An 11,568-nucleotide genomic window follows, 5' to 3' on the forward strand; every position below is an offset into this window, starting at 1 on the left:
CTTCTCATTCCCCTAAGCAGCTCTCTAAGACTGCAATTGCAGAGAAAGGGCTGGCCTGCCTAGGTGAAGGCAGCATTTCTTCATCCCACAGTTCTCTGCATCTTTGGACTCCCAAATCCATTTCCTATTCTCTCCTCACATGCCAGGTGCCATCCTAGGCTGGGAGGTAAGAGTAGAAGGTGCATGGAAGCTGTCACAGGAGCTCCGGGCCTTTCTGGGGTGATGGGATCAGGACTATAGGACAGTAACACCTGACGATTAAAGATGACTTCTGAGCTTAGCCTTGAAGGAAGATAGGACTTCCTGTAGGCCATCTGTGGCTTGAGGAAAGGAAAATGCTGGGAACAGGGAGATGGTTGTTCTGTGATCATGGAATAGACCAGTTTGGATAGCTGGTAGAGTATTTGAAAGAGAGTCATACAAAATAAGAATAGAAAAGCAGAGAATCATTCCCACCTCCTCAGGGGGCACTCCCAGAACCCTGAAAGAGAGATAAAGTCTTGCCCCATGACCTGGGACTCTGTGAGAATGGGAATTGGGATAGCCTCAAAGCTTAGACGGGCTGTCAGGGGTACCAAACTCAGATAGAAATGAGAGTCCCTGCTGGCTGCATATTGACCTAGAAAACCACATATCAACATTGTCTGTGTTCAATTGTGTTTTTGTTTTGTTAAATGTGCTGCAATTACACAGTATACTAGAGAGTATTGCCTGTTCTGGACTATGTTACCATGAAGCTTGCATTGACTGCTATGTGTTCAAGAGACATAGTTTCTGGGTAATTTAATCATTTTATTAATAAGGCCAGCAAGTTATTAATAAAAGAGTAGTCATTTGGCCGTCTCTCTTAGGCCAAAGACCCCTAATGGCCATGGGGTCATGGTTTATATGCCTTTCAAAAAGGAAGTGTTCCTGAAAGGTGGCAATCAATTCTGATTGGCTAATCAAATGGGAGGTGGGCTGTGTTGGGGTACATGACTTAGAAGTCACTCAAATCTTGGTCAAAGGGACATCAATATCCATATCACCTATCTTGATAATAGGGAGAGCCGACATTTTCCCAGGACCCCTCTGAACAAACATAGTGAGCAGGAATATGCCCATTAGCCCAACCTTAGAATTTCTTTTACTGTCTAATTAGATCTTGGCCTAGATAAATCTCTAAGATAAATTTCCTACACTGGTTGGTTTCTGGATGAGGAAATAGAAAAGGGGAAAAACCTTGGTCCTAATACAATAATTAATTATTAAATATAAGAAATATTCATTTCTCACACTGCCAATCAGGGTCCCAAGAAAAGGTGAAGAATTCATCTCCCTACTTTCTTTGAGGAAGTAGGAGACTATAAGTCCACATGAGCCGGTGTAATAAAATGGAAGGATACCTGGCTCTTGGATCAGATCTGTGCTCAAATCTTGTCACTAACACTTAGTTTCTATGTAACCAGAAGCTTGTTATTTATCCTCCCTAGGCCAGAGTTTTCTTGTGTATAGAAAAATTAGGAAATGGGCTAGGTGGCCTTGAAGGTCCCATCCAGTGCTGAATCTAAGCTGTGTGCATTGTCGGGCGTGGCTACTGCATTGGTTGGTTTTCCTTCAATGTTTTTCTTTGTTTTGAGGGAGGCTGCCAGGGCATACGAGGGTGTGTAGAGTATCTAGGGATGACTGACATAACTACAAAAGGTCTCAATAAAACATTTTTTTTTCAAAACAAGGAAGGAAAAAAAAGGAAGAAAAAGAAAATATTGCCAAAGCTTCCGTGTCTGCTTATGTTCATACAGGCTTAGGTCTGGTTGAATGCAATTTCAAATAAGAACCCACCTTTTAATTTGCCACAACTTGTCTACACAGCCCTGTAGGTGTAGAGACACAAAATACAGCCTCATTTCCCCTGAACTGGCCACAGTAAATCAGAAACGACTGAGAACACCCAGCCCAGGGCTTTATGGCATTTCTTCACAGGGGCTGAATCATCTTTGGCAAAGGAGAGAATACTTGAAATTTGTACAAATTCTGAAAATAAAAATTTTTTTTAAATCAAAAGGGGACTTAAAAAAATTATGGCTCATGCTGGCGACCTTTCGGACCTTTTCACCTAAGGCTGCAGAAGTTGCCCAAGTTGCCATGCCATCTTGTCTGGAAGCCCGGAGGTTTGGACATAACTTGGTGTCTAGGCTTGGCCTGCAGAGACGTGTCCTGCCTCTCTGCTTTTTGGAAATGGCAGACCAGCCTTGACTCTTCTCCTGGAAGAATAAAAAGAAAGCCCAGAAGCTTTGACAGTGAGCAGCTGCCGATAACCAAAGAGCCGTCCAGGCTTGGCATCGTCACCCAGAGAGGAAAAAACTAGCAGGGGGTTCCCCCTTTCCCACCTCTTTATTTTTAAAAGTGTCTAGACTTTAACAACACACAGTTGCCTCAGTGTCATTGTATCCATTGTTTGTGACCTTGACTCAGTCTGGTGGGGGAGGATTGACTAATAAAGGGATTGACAATATCTCCTCCTTCCCACTTAGTGGTCACATGGAGCCATCAAGTCTGGGGAAATAAAACAAAGCCTCCGTCTTTATTCACCATCCCATTCCTGCCTCCTCTACTGCTTTGGCAGTCCTGAGCAGGGATAGCATATGCCAAAAGGTCTGGAAGCCCCCCCCCCCCATGGGATAGGGGAAACCAAAGGGAGGAGTGGCAGGTAAGCAGCATGAGGGCTCATTGACATGGTATGAATGGAGGGCGGGCTTCCAGGTAGGTCCCTTGGCCACAAATGTCTATGGCAAAAAATGCTCATTACAGTATGCTAATTCCATTCTTGAAAAATGTTTCTGGCTGTGACAATTCCCTAGTAAACTGCAAACATACCAGGGAGATGCCAAGTCTTAACACCTTAATAGAAATGAAGTCAGTGTTTGAATATGCAGGAAACATGGGGATAGGATATATACACAAAACATGATACGTGGTAGAATGTATAGGAACAAAGTAGAGATCCAGACAGAGAGCTCTAGAAAAATGTGTGGAGAGAGAATACTTTCAACCAGGGCCATCAAGGGAGGCTTCACTGAGCTGAATTTTGAAAGAAGATGAGGCGCAGTAGAGATTCCATTCATTTGATTCAATGTAATAAGCATTTATGGGTGCTTAAGAGCTGCCACTACAGAAGCAAAAATAAAGCAGTCCTTGCCCTCAAGGAGCTTATATTCCACTGAGAGAGAAGGGAAACAGCATGTACACAGATGAGGATAGACAAATACAACGTGGCATTATGTCGTACATACACAGTTATATGCCTATATTTCTATATGTCACAATATACACGTCTTATACATGTGTTTATATATTTATGTATGCACACAAATATATAATATATGAATAAAATCTAATATATTTATACATATAATGTATGTATGTATAAATATACGTAAGACATAATGCTAGGAGCTATGGGAAACATAAAGCATATGACTAGAATTATTTCTTACAAGAGAGTTTCTATTAGGGCAGGGTCAGTTATAATGAAGTGATAGATATGTTTCAGGTTTTTTTTTTATGTAAGAAAGAAAAATCCTCAACAAAAAACAAAAAAAGAAAGAAAATTCCATCAATAAAATGGCACCTGGCTTTTCTTTTTTCTTTCTTTCTTTCTTTCTTTTTTTTTGAAGGGGAGGAGGACCAGATCTCTTATTTAATTGGCATCCAAAACTCCTAGTCAGGGAAATCCTAGCAGCACAAATGTATACCTGCTCTACAAATTAGAGATTTGCCTAAGGGCACTGAGAGGTTGTAGTTTGTCCAGGGTCACACAGCCAGTGTAAGTCAGACATTGGATTTGAACCTTGTGTGTGCTGGAACCAGGTCTTGTTTGTAAAGGCTGATTATTAAATTTTCAGCGTGAGCATATACACCTAGGAAATGGGGAAATGTGACAAATCAGGGCTTATTGATTGTCCAGACTTAAGAAAGTGATGGAGAAAACGTTAATAATGCTGATTAAACTTATAAGTATGTCCTGCATACATTTTCCCCCTGGAGAGCCACTTGTTAAATATTTACCAGGATATCACTGACTTGAACCCAGGTTTTCCTGACTTTGAGGCCCTCTTCCTATCCACTTCAGTCCCACTGCCTCTCATTCCTGTTGAATGAATAAATGAGTCATGATTTTTAGTTTTACTTATGTATATGAGCATTTATTAAAATAAAACCATAACAAATTATAGTCCAGCCAACCAATTGACCACGTCCAAAAATGTATATCTCATTCTGCATGTTAAGACCACCATCCATCTCTTTGGCAGGAGGTGGGTGGTATATTTCGTCTTCATTCCTGGGGAGTTGTGGTTTATCATCGCATTGGTCAGAGTTCTAAAGACTTTCAAAGATTTTTCTCCACAATGTTGTCATCATTGTCTAATTTGCTCCTCCAGCTCTGCTCACTTCACTCTGCATCAATTCACAGAGATCTTCTCAATTTTCTCTGAAACTGTCCCTTTCATTATTTCTTATGGCACAATAAGAGTCCATTGCATTCATGTGCCATAATTTGTTTAGCTGTTCCCCTTAGTTTCAAGTTTGGGTCTACAATGAAAAGAGCTGTTCTAAGTATTTTTTGTACATATGGAGCCTTTTCTACTTTCCTTGACTTCTTTGGGACATAGGCCTAGTAGTGGTTTCACTAGGCCAGCAGGCATGCACAGTTTAGTAACATTTTGGGAATAGTTCCAGATTGCTTTCTGAATAGATGAACAATATTGGTTTTTTCTTAAGGGGAAATACACTTTGATTCTCAGTATAGTTAAAAACATGCAGACAGGTGGCTATTTGTGGCTTTGTTCCAGATAAATGGAAATTCCAAAAAAAGGCCAGCTATGCACATTCTGATAATGGATTCATGACAGTCTCACTCTTCTCATCTGTAAAACAAGGTGACTGAATGCCATGAATTCTTATCTTAGCTCTCTTCCAGGTCTAAGATCCTATGTCCTCATGTCTTCGATTACCCAGATCAAGCATTCACAGGATTGATAATATTTCTTAGGAATCAACTGGAGTGATGGCTAAACTAGAAAAATTCACTCCAAAAATAGTTAGAATGAATGACCCATATAAAACCAGGGGGACCCCCCTCCCTTCCTTGGGGAATAAAGCTCTTTCAGAAATTCCACCCTACAGAATCCTCACGGTACTATAAGAGAGAGAAATCTCTGATTTTGTTTCATCTTTAACTGTTCAAGGTCACTCACTCCTTTGGGCTGTTCATCAGGGTGTTTCCATGTGACATGGTCAAGCATAGAGCTGCCCTACTGACTTGTAACTACTGAGAAAATCATTCTCATCGTTATGTTCCCCTGCACAAAGTTGCACTGATTCTGGAGTCTCAATTTAGTTTCCCAGGAAGTCACAACAGTGAGTATTGTTACCAAGCAACAAACAACAGGAGAGCATAAGTTTCATCTTTTTTGGAACAAAGAACATCTTAGCTCTGTGGTTTCCATGGAGAAACCCAATTGTCATGGTTAATTTCATTCCCAGTGCTGGAAGTGGAAACTCAGGGAATACAATCAGGCTTATTAAGCAATTACATATTCTAAGGCATTGAATATTATAGGAGAGATATTTTACTTTTACTCCTTTACCCAAAGTACTATTACAAGGAAAGTGTTGTATGAGGCTTAAAGGGTGATTATAAATGTAACTTAGCTCAAATCAATTGTGAGTTGTGAGCCTCACAATAAATAATGCATCTGAAGTATTAAATAAATGTCAGTTATCATTATTAATGAATAGGTACATCCCAACAGAATATAAAGTCTGTGAGAGCAGAGATTGCTTCATTTTATCTTAAATCTCCTGGATCCAGGCACATAGTAAGCTCTTATTAAATGCTTGTTGAATTGAAACTTTGAAAATTGTCTCCTGCCCTTTAAAAATGACTCCTTTCCTGTGTGACAGATGCTTTTTGCTATTAATACAATCACATATCATCAGCATCACCCATGACATCTGTATCATTTCCAGTTCAGATAGCAGCCAAGGGCTGAGAGTTGGTAGCAGCCATGTGTGAAGCTATGAGAAAAATGGTTGGATTGCTTGTAAGCAATTCGGCCAGATCAAGGTGTGCCTCAGTTGTTAACACTGCACCAAAAACAAAACAAAGATCTGACTTTGGCACTGTTAGTGGTCTCTAAGAGAACACCAGTGGTCTCAAGGTGCATGCAGCAGTTTCACATACTTCTGAATGGGTAGAAGTAAAAGATGAGAGTATCTTGAGATTTACTGAGAGATCCAGAGAGGTTAAATGACTTCAGGTCACACGTGTAATAAGTAGCAGAGCCAGGAGAACCCCTCCTTTATTATAAGCCTGACCCTATCCGTGCTCTGCCTTACCCTGCCCTCCACCTCCAACTTCTGCCTAATTATCGGCTCCATTTTTAGCCCTTGCTTTTATTTTTCTAAGATTGGGTTATTTAAGCCCTCTATTTCTTGTTCTGTTGATGTGGGCATTTTATATTTTCATAAATATTCATCCATTTCATTTAGATTATTAGTTTTATTGGCATATAATTAGGTAAAATAGTTCCTACTAATTTATTTTATTTATTCTTCATTGGTTGCCATTTACTTCTTTCATTTTTGATGCTGGTAATTTGGTTTTCTTCTTTCTTCTTTAAATTAAGTTAGCTAATGGTGTATCTATTTTGTCTTTTTTTTTTAAGTTCCTTGCTTTATTGTTAACTCAATGGGTTTACTTTAAATTTTGTTAGTCTCTTGTTTGATTTTCAAAATTTCAGTTTTGGTGTTTAATTGGGAATTTTAATTTGCTGGTTTTCTAGTCTTTTTAGTTGCATGCCCAGTTCATTGATCTGCTCTTTTTCTCTTTTGTTGACAAAAGTGTTTAGAGATAGAATTTCCCCCTTAGGACTTGTTTGGCTGCAACCCCCAAATCTTTGGTATTGTTGTCATATTTAATGAGATTACTGATTATTTCTATGATTTGTTCTTTGACCCACACATTTTTTAGGATTAAGTTATTTAGTCTCCAACTAATTTTAAATTATTTCATCAATGGATTTTTATTGAATATAATTTTTATTGTATTAGAAAAGTATATTTAATATTTTGCCTTTCTGAATTTGCAAGATTTTTGATGTCCTAATTCATGGTCAGTTTTTGTGAAGGTATTAGACAGATCTGGGAAATATGTAGAGTCCTTTCTATTTTCATTCAATAATTTCCAAAGGTTTATCATATTTAACTTTTCTAAAACCCTATTCAGTTCCTTCTCTTTTTTTTTTGTTTGTTTATTTCTTGGTTAGATTTGTCTAGGTCTGAAAGGGGGTAAATAGAAGTCTCTCATTATTACAGTAGTACTATTCATTTCACTCTATAACTTGCTTAACTTTTCCTTTAAGTATCTAGATGTAATGGCATTTGGTGCATATATATTTATTATTGATATTTATTCACTGTCTATGGTATTTTTCAGCAAAATGTGATACCTTGTTTATCATTTTTAATTAATTCTCTTTTTGCTGTTGCTTTGTCTAAGATCATTCTTGCTACCCTGCCTTTTTTACTTCAGTTGAAGTATAATAGATTTTGCTCCAACCTCTTATTTTAACTCTGTATGCATCTGTTTCCACACCCTCTTTAAGAATTCATTTTGCTTAAGACTAATTCATCTCTTAATACACTCTTCCTCTTATTCCCCCCTTCCCTACACCCCTTCCTTCCTTTGCCTCCTTTCCCTTCTGCTAAGCAAAATGTATTTCTGTGTGCAGCTATGTGTATGTTCCTTCCTCCCTTTCACCAGTTTAGATGAGAGTGTTGTCCACCCCTTCCTCCTTATTTGTATTGACTTCCATTTGTGTGCTCTAATCATGTGAAATAATTTTCCCAATTCTTTCTCTTCCTCCCCATGCCTGTAATATACTCCTTTTCTCTTGCCTTTCCATAATTCTAAGATCATTAAAACATAAAAGAACTATTCCTAGGTCCTCTGTCTAATTAGACTCTGTGATTCCCTGATGAAGATATGGTTCTGAAAGGATACCATGTATCATCTCTCCATGTTAAATTATAAAGTTTGTCTTTGTTTAGTGCCTTATGATTGCTCTTTCATGTTTACCTTTTTATGTTTCTTTGACTCCTATATTTGTACTTCAAAGTTTCTATATAGCTCTGGTCTTTTCATCAGGAACGCTTGGAAGTCTTTTGTATTAAAGATCCATTTTTTCCCCCTGTAGAATTATATTCAGTTTTGCTGGGTGAATATTCTTGCTTGTAAGCCTGTATCTTTTGCCTTCTGTAATATTTTATTCTAAGTTCTCCCCTCTTTTATAGTGGTGGCAGCTAAATCACATGTGATCCTAACTGTGGCTCCTTGTTACTTGAATTCATTCTTTCTGTCTGCGACCAATAATTTTTATTTTACCTGGATGCTGAAGTTTAACTTTAATATTCTAGCTTTAATTTTGGAGTCTCTCTCAGTTGGTGACCAGTAGATTCTTTTTGTTTCTACTTTGTCCTGCAGTTATAAGTGATCTGGGCAGTTCTCTTTTATAGTTTCTTCAGTATGGTGTCTAGGCCATTTTAAAAGTCTCATTTATTTTCCCATTTTTCCCTTTAGTGTTATCATTTTAAAAATTTTAATAAATTTATTTATTTATAGTGTTATCATTTTAAAAATCACTTTTGGCTCATAAAAAAAACCCCAAACTCTTGCTTCATCTATTCTAGGAATTCTAACTGGACATGTGCCCAAGTTGTGTTTTCCTTTGAGGTTTTGCTTGTCGATGTTTTGAAGTCATTCTCTTTTTCTGGGTTTGTGTCTTGAACATCTCTTTCACGTAATAGTTCTTTATGATAGGATTCTTTTTTTTTTTTGTTTATTCTTCCAGCCTGTTTCCTAACTATTACCTTATGTTATGGCTGGGCTCTGTGCACTTCTAGTGGGAAATGTCTTGGCTGAGCTTCTGCCCTCTTGGGTCTTTCTTTCAAAATTGCCATAGTTATTCTGCTGCAGGTTTCAGACTGGGCTGGAAGCTGGAACTGAGAACCCCAGATAAGCTGGAGAGCATCCGGAGGAGGGTGACCAGGATGATGAAGGTCAAAGCCTCCCAGCTAAGACCCCAAGAAGGAAACATTTTCAGGGGGAAGCATTGACTGAGGAAGGACCTTATGAGTTTTAGAGGTCTGAAAGATTTGGGCATTTTTTTTTAACAGTGTCCTAACTTTGTTCCCAGATCAGCAGCAGCTGATAAAAACATCTACACTGGGATATGAGGACAGACTAGACTTGAGGAGGAAAGTCAATTTCAAGATTCTACAAGGGGCCCAGCAAAAAATGCTACACCATACCTAAGGTGAATATCCAGCAAAAGGATATCTGGAGCTGTTACCCCCTCCCCCTTTAAAGCCTTAACCTACTTTATTGTCGATTCCATATTTCCTTTTTAAGGGGGAGTATTTTTGTACTAACCCTTCTTACTATGCCACCTTAATAAATAGCCCTTTCTAAAAGCTAATTAAATCTGTCTTATCAATGGGTAGTTATAGGGGAACCCCACCAATGGGGGCTTCTCACAACCTCTCAGGGCTATTCCTAGAACTCTGAGGGGATGAATAGTCACTGCCCTCTGAGAACCCAGACTGACACTTCAAATAGGAGTTTGGGGAAATGAGGGTATGTTGTAGAAAGCATTGTTTGGGGGTGACTCTGAGCTGTCTTCCAAATTCCGAGATTCTAAGATATACAGTAAGTCTTTTTCTTCCCTTGTATAGCTGCTGAATCAGCTCTTGAATACTACATCCCCCTTTTCTCTATCTTGATCCAGCACCCTCACTGAAGACCCTAGATCTTTGTCCATAGCTGAGTGTTCTTCACCATTCCCAAGGGGATCTAACTTAAGAACAAAAACAGAAACCTCCACCCAGAGGCAGCTAGGTGGCGCCAGAGTGCACAGAGCACTGGGCAAGATCTCTGCTCCAATCTGTCCTCTGATCCTCACTACCTCTGTGATCCTGGGCACGTGACTTCTGTCTGCCTCACTTTCCTCATCTGTAAATCGCGAATAACAACAGCACCTGTCTCCCAGGGTTGTTGTGAGGATCAAATGAGATAGTAATTTAAAATGCTCAGACAGTGTCTAGCACATAGCAGGTGCTTACTAAGTTATCCATCATCTGTTGACATCCTGACCCTCTTACAAAGCTCTGTAAAATCAGGGACGGGCAGCTAGCTCCCTGGGCCTGGAGTGCATCTCAGGAGAACCTCGGTGCAGATCCAGCCTGAGACACTCTCTGTGACCCTGAGCAAGGCACTCCATCTCTGTTTGCCTCATTTTCCTCAGCTGTAAAATGGGGACCCTGGAGAAAGAAATAGCAACGCATTCCTGTATCTTTGCCAAGAAAATCCCATAAATAATAATAATAATAATATTGCCAAGAAAACATCAGGAATAGTAAGTGACCTTGGGATAAGTGGGATCACAATGAGTCCAACACTACTAAACATTGGAGACAGTTGCTTTCTTCTCTCCTCACTCCTCCGTCCGGGTCCTGTAGCATAGAAATTCTTCCTCCCCCTTGGTCCCATAGCATCCATTGCTCATAACACTGATCTTGTCATTTAATGTTTACTTAAGACCTCCTATAACTTATAGTACAACCCTCACCGGGAGGCTCCCACCCACAGCACAGGAGAATGCAAACTGAGAAAAACCACCCCGTTCACCTGATTTCCCATTTATGCCGCTATGCCCATACAAGTGTCGTTAGTCTCTCTCATTCATTCCCCCAACAGTAGAGTCAGCTCCATAGTATGAGGTCCAGCTATAAATACGTATAAATCCAGAAACTTAAACCAGCACTGGTTTTATAGCCTGGGGAAGCGGTCAACTCATCTTGGGGTGGGGGGGAGGCTGATGCTCTTGTCAGATGTGTTAGCAACAGCTGCCAGCTTCCTTCTTCATAGATCAACATTCTCTTTCTGCAGGGCATGGTTGTAGTAATAACCCAACTCAGCAACATGGTGGGCTGATTTATTCACATAAAAAGATTCTTTTATTCATAAAGAAGGTAAGTACATGAAAATGCTAACTTCCTGATGTGAGAATGAGCACAGTTAACGATTAAACTTTAAGATGAATCGCTTCTCCTTTCTTTTAATAGAGATATAGAAGACTATGGGTGCAGAATGTGGCATGTGCTGTCACTCGAGGGCTCTGCAGTGATTGGCTTTGCTTAATTGCTCTTTCATTATAAAGGAGTATCCAGCAGGGGAGGATGTATTGAGGAATGATTATGTAATTAAAGCAAAAGACATCAATAAAAATTGGTCTTTAAATGGAAATTTAAGATCCACTTTTCAGTGGAGATTAAAAAACAACCAGTTGGTTTTTCAGTCATTTTGGTGGTGTCAGACTCTCGGTGACCCCATTTGGAGTTTTCTTGGCACAGATGCCATGGTGGTTTGCCATTTCCTTCTCCAGCTCATTTTACAGATAAGGAAACTGAGGCAGACAGGGTGAAGTGACTTGCCCAGGGTCACATAGCTAGTAAGTATCCAAGGCC

Source organism: Phascolarctos cinereus, unplaced genomic scaffold, assembly GCF_003287225.1.
Source record: "Phascolarctos cinereus isolate Bilbo 61053 unplaced genomic scaffold, phaCin_HiC Scaffold_1;HRSCAF=81, whole genome shotgun sequence".
NCBI classification, from domain to species: domain Eukaryota; kingdom Metazoa; phylum Chordata; class Mammalia; order Diprotodontia; family Phascolarctidae; genus Phascolarctos; species Phascolarctos cinereus.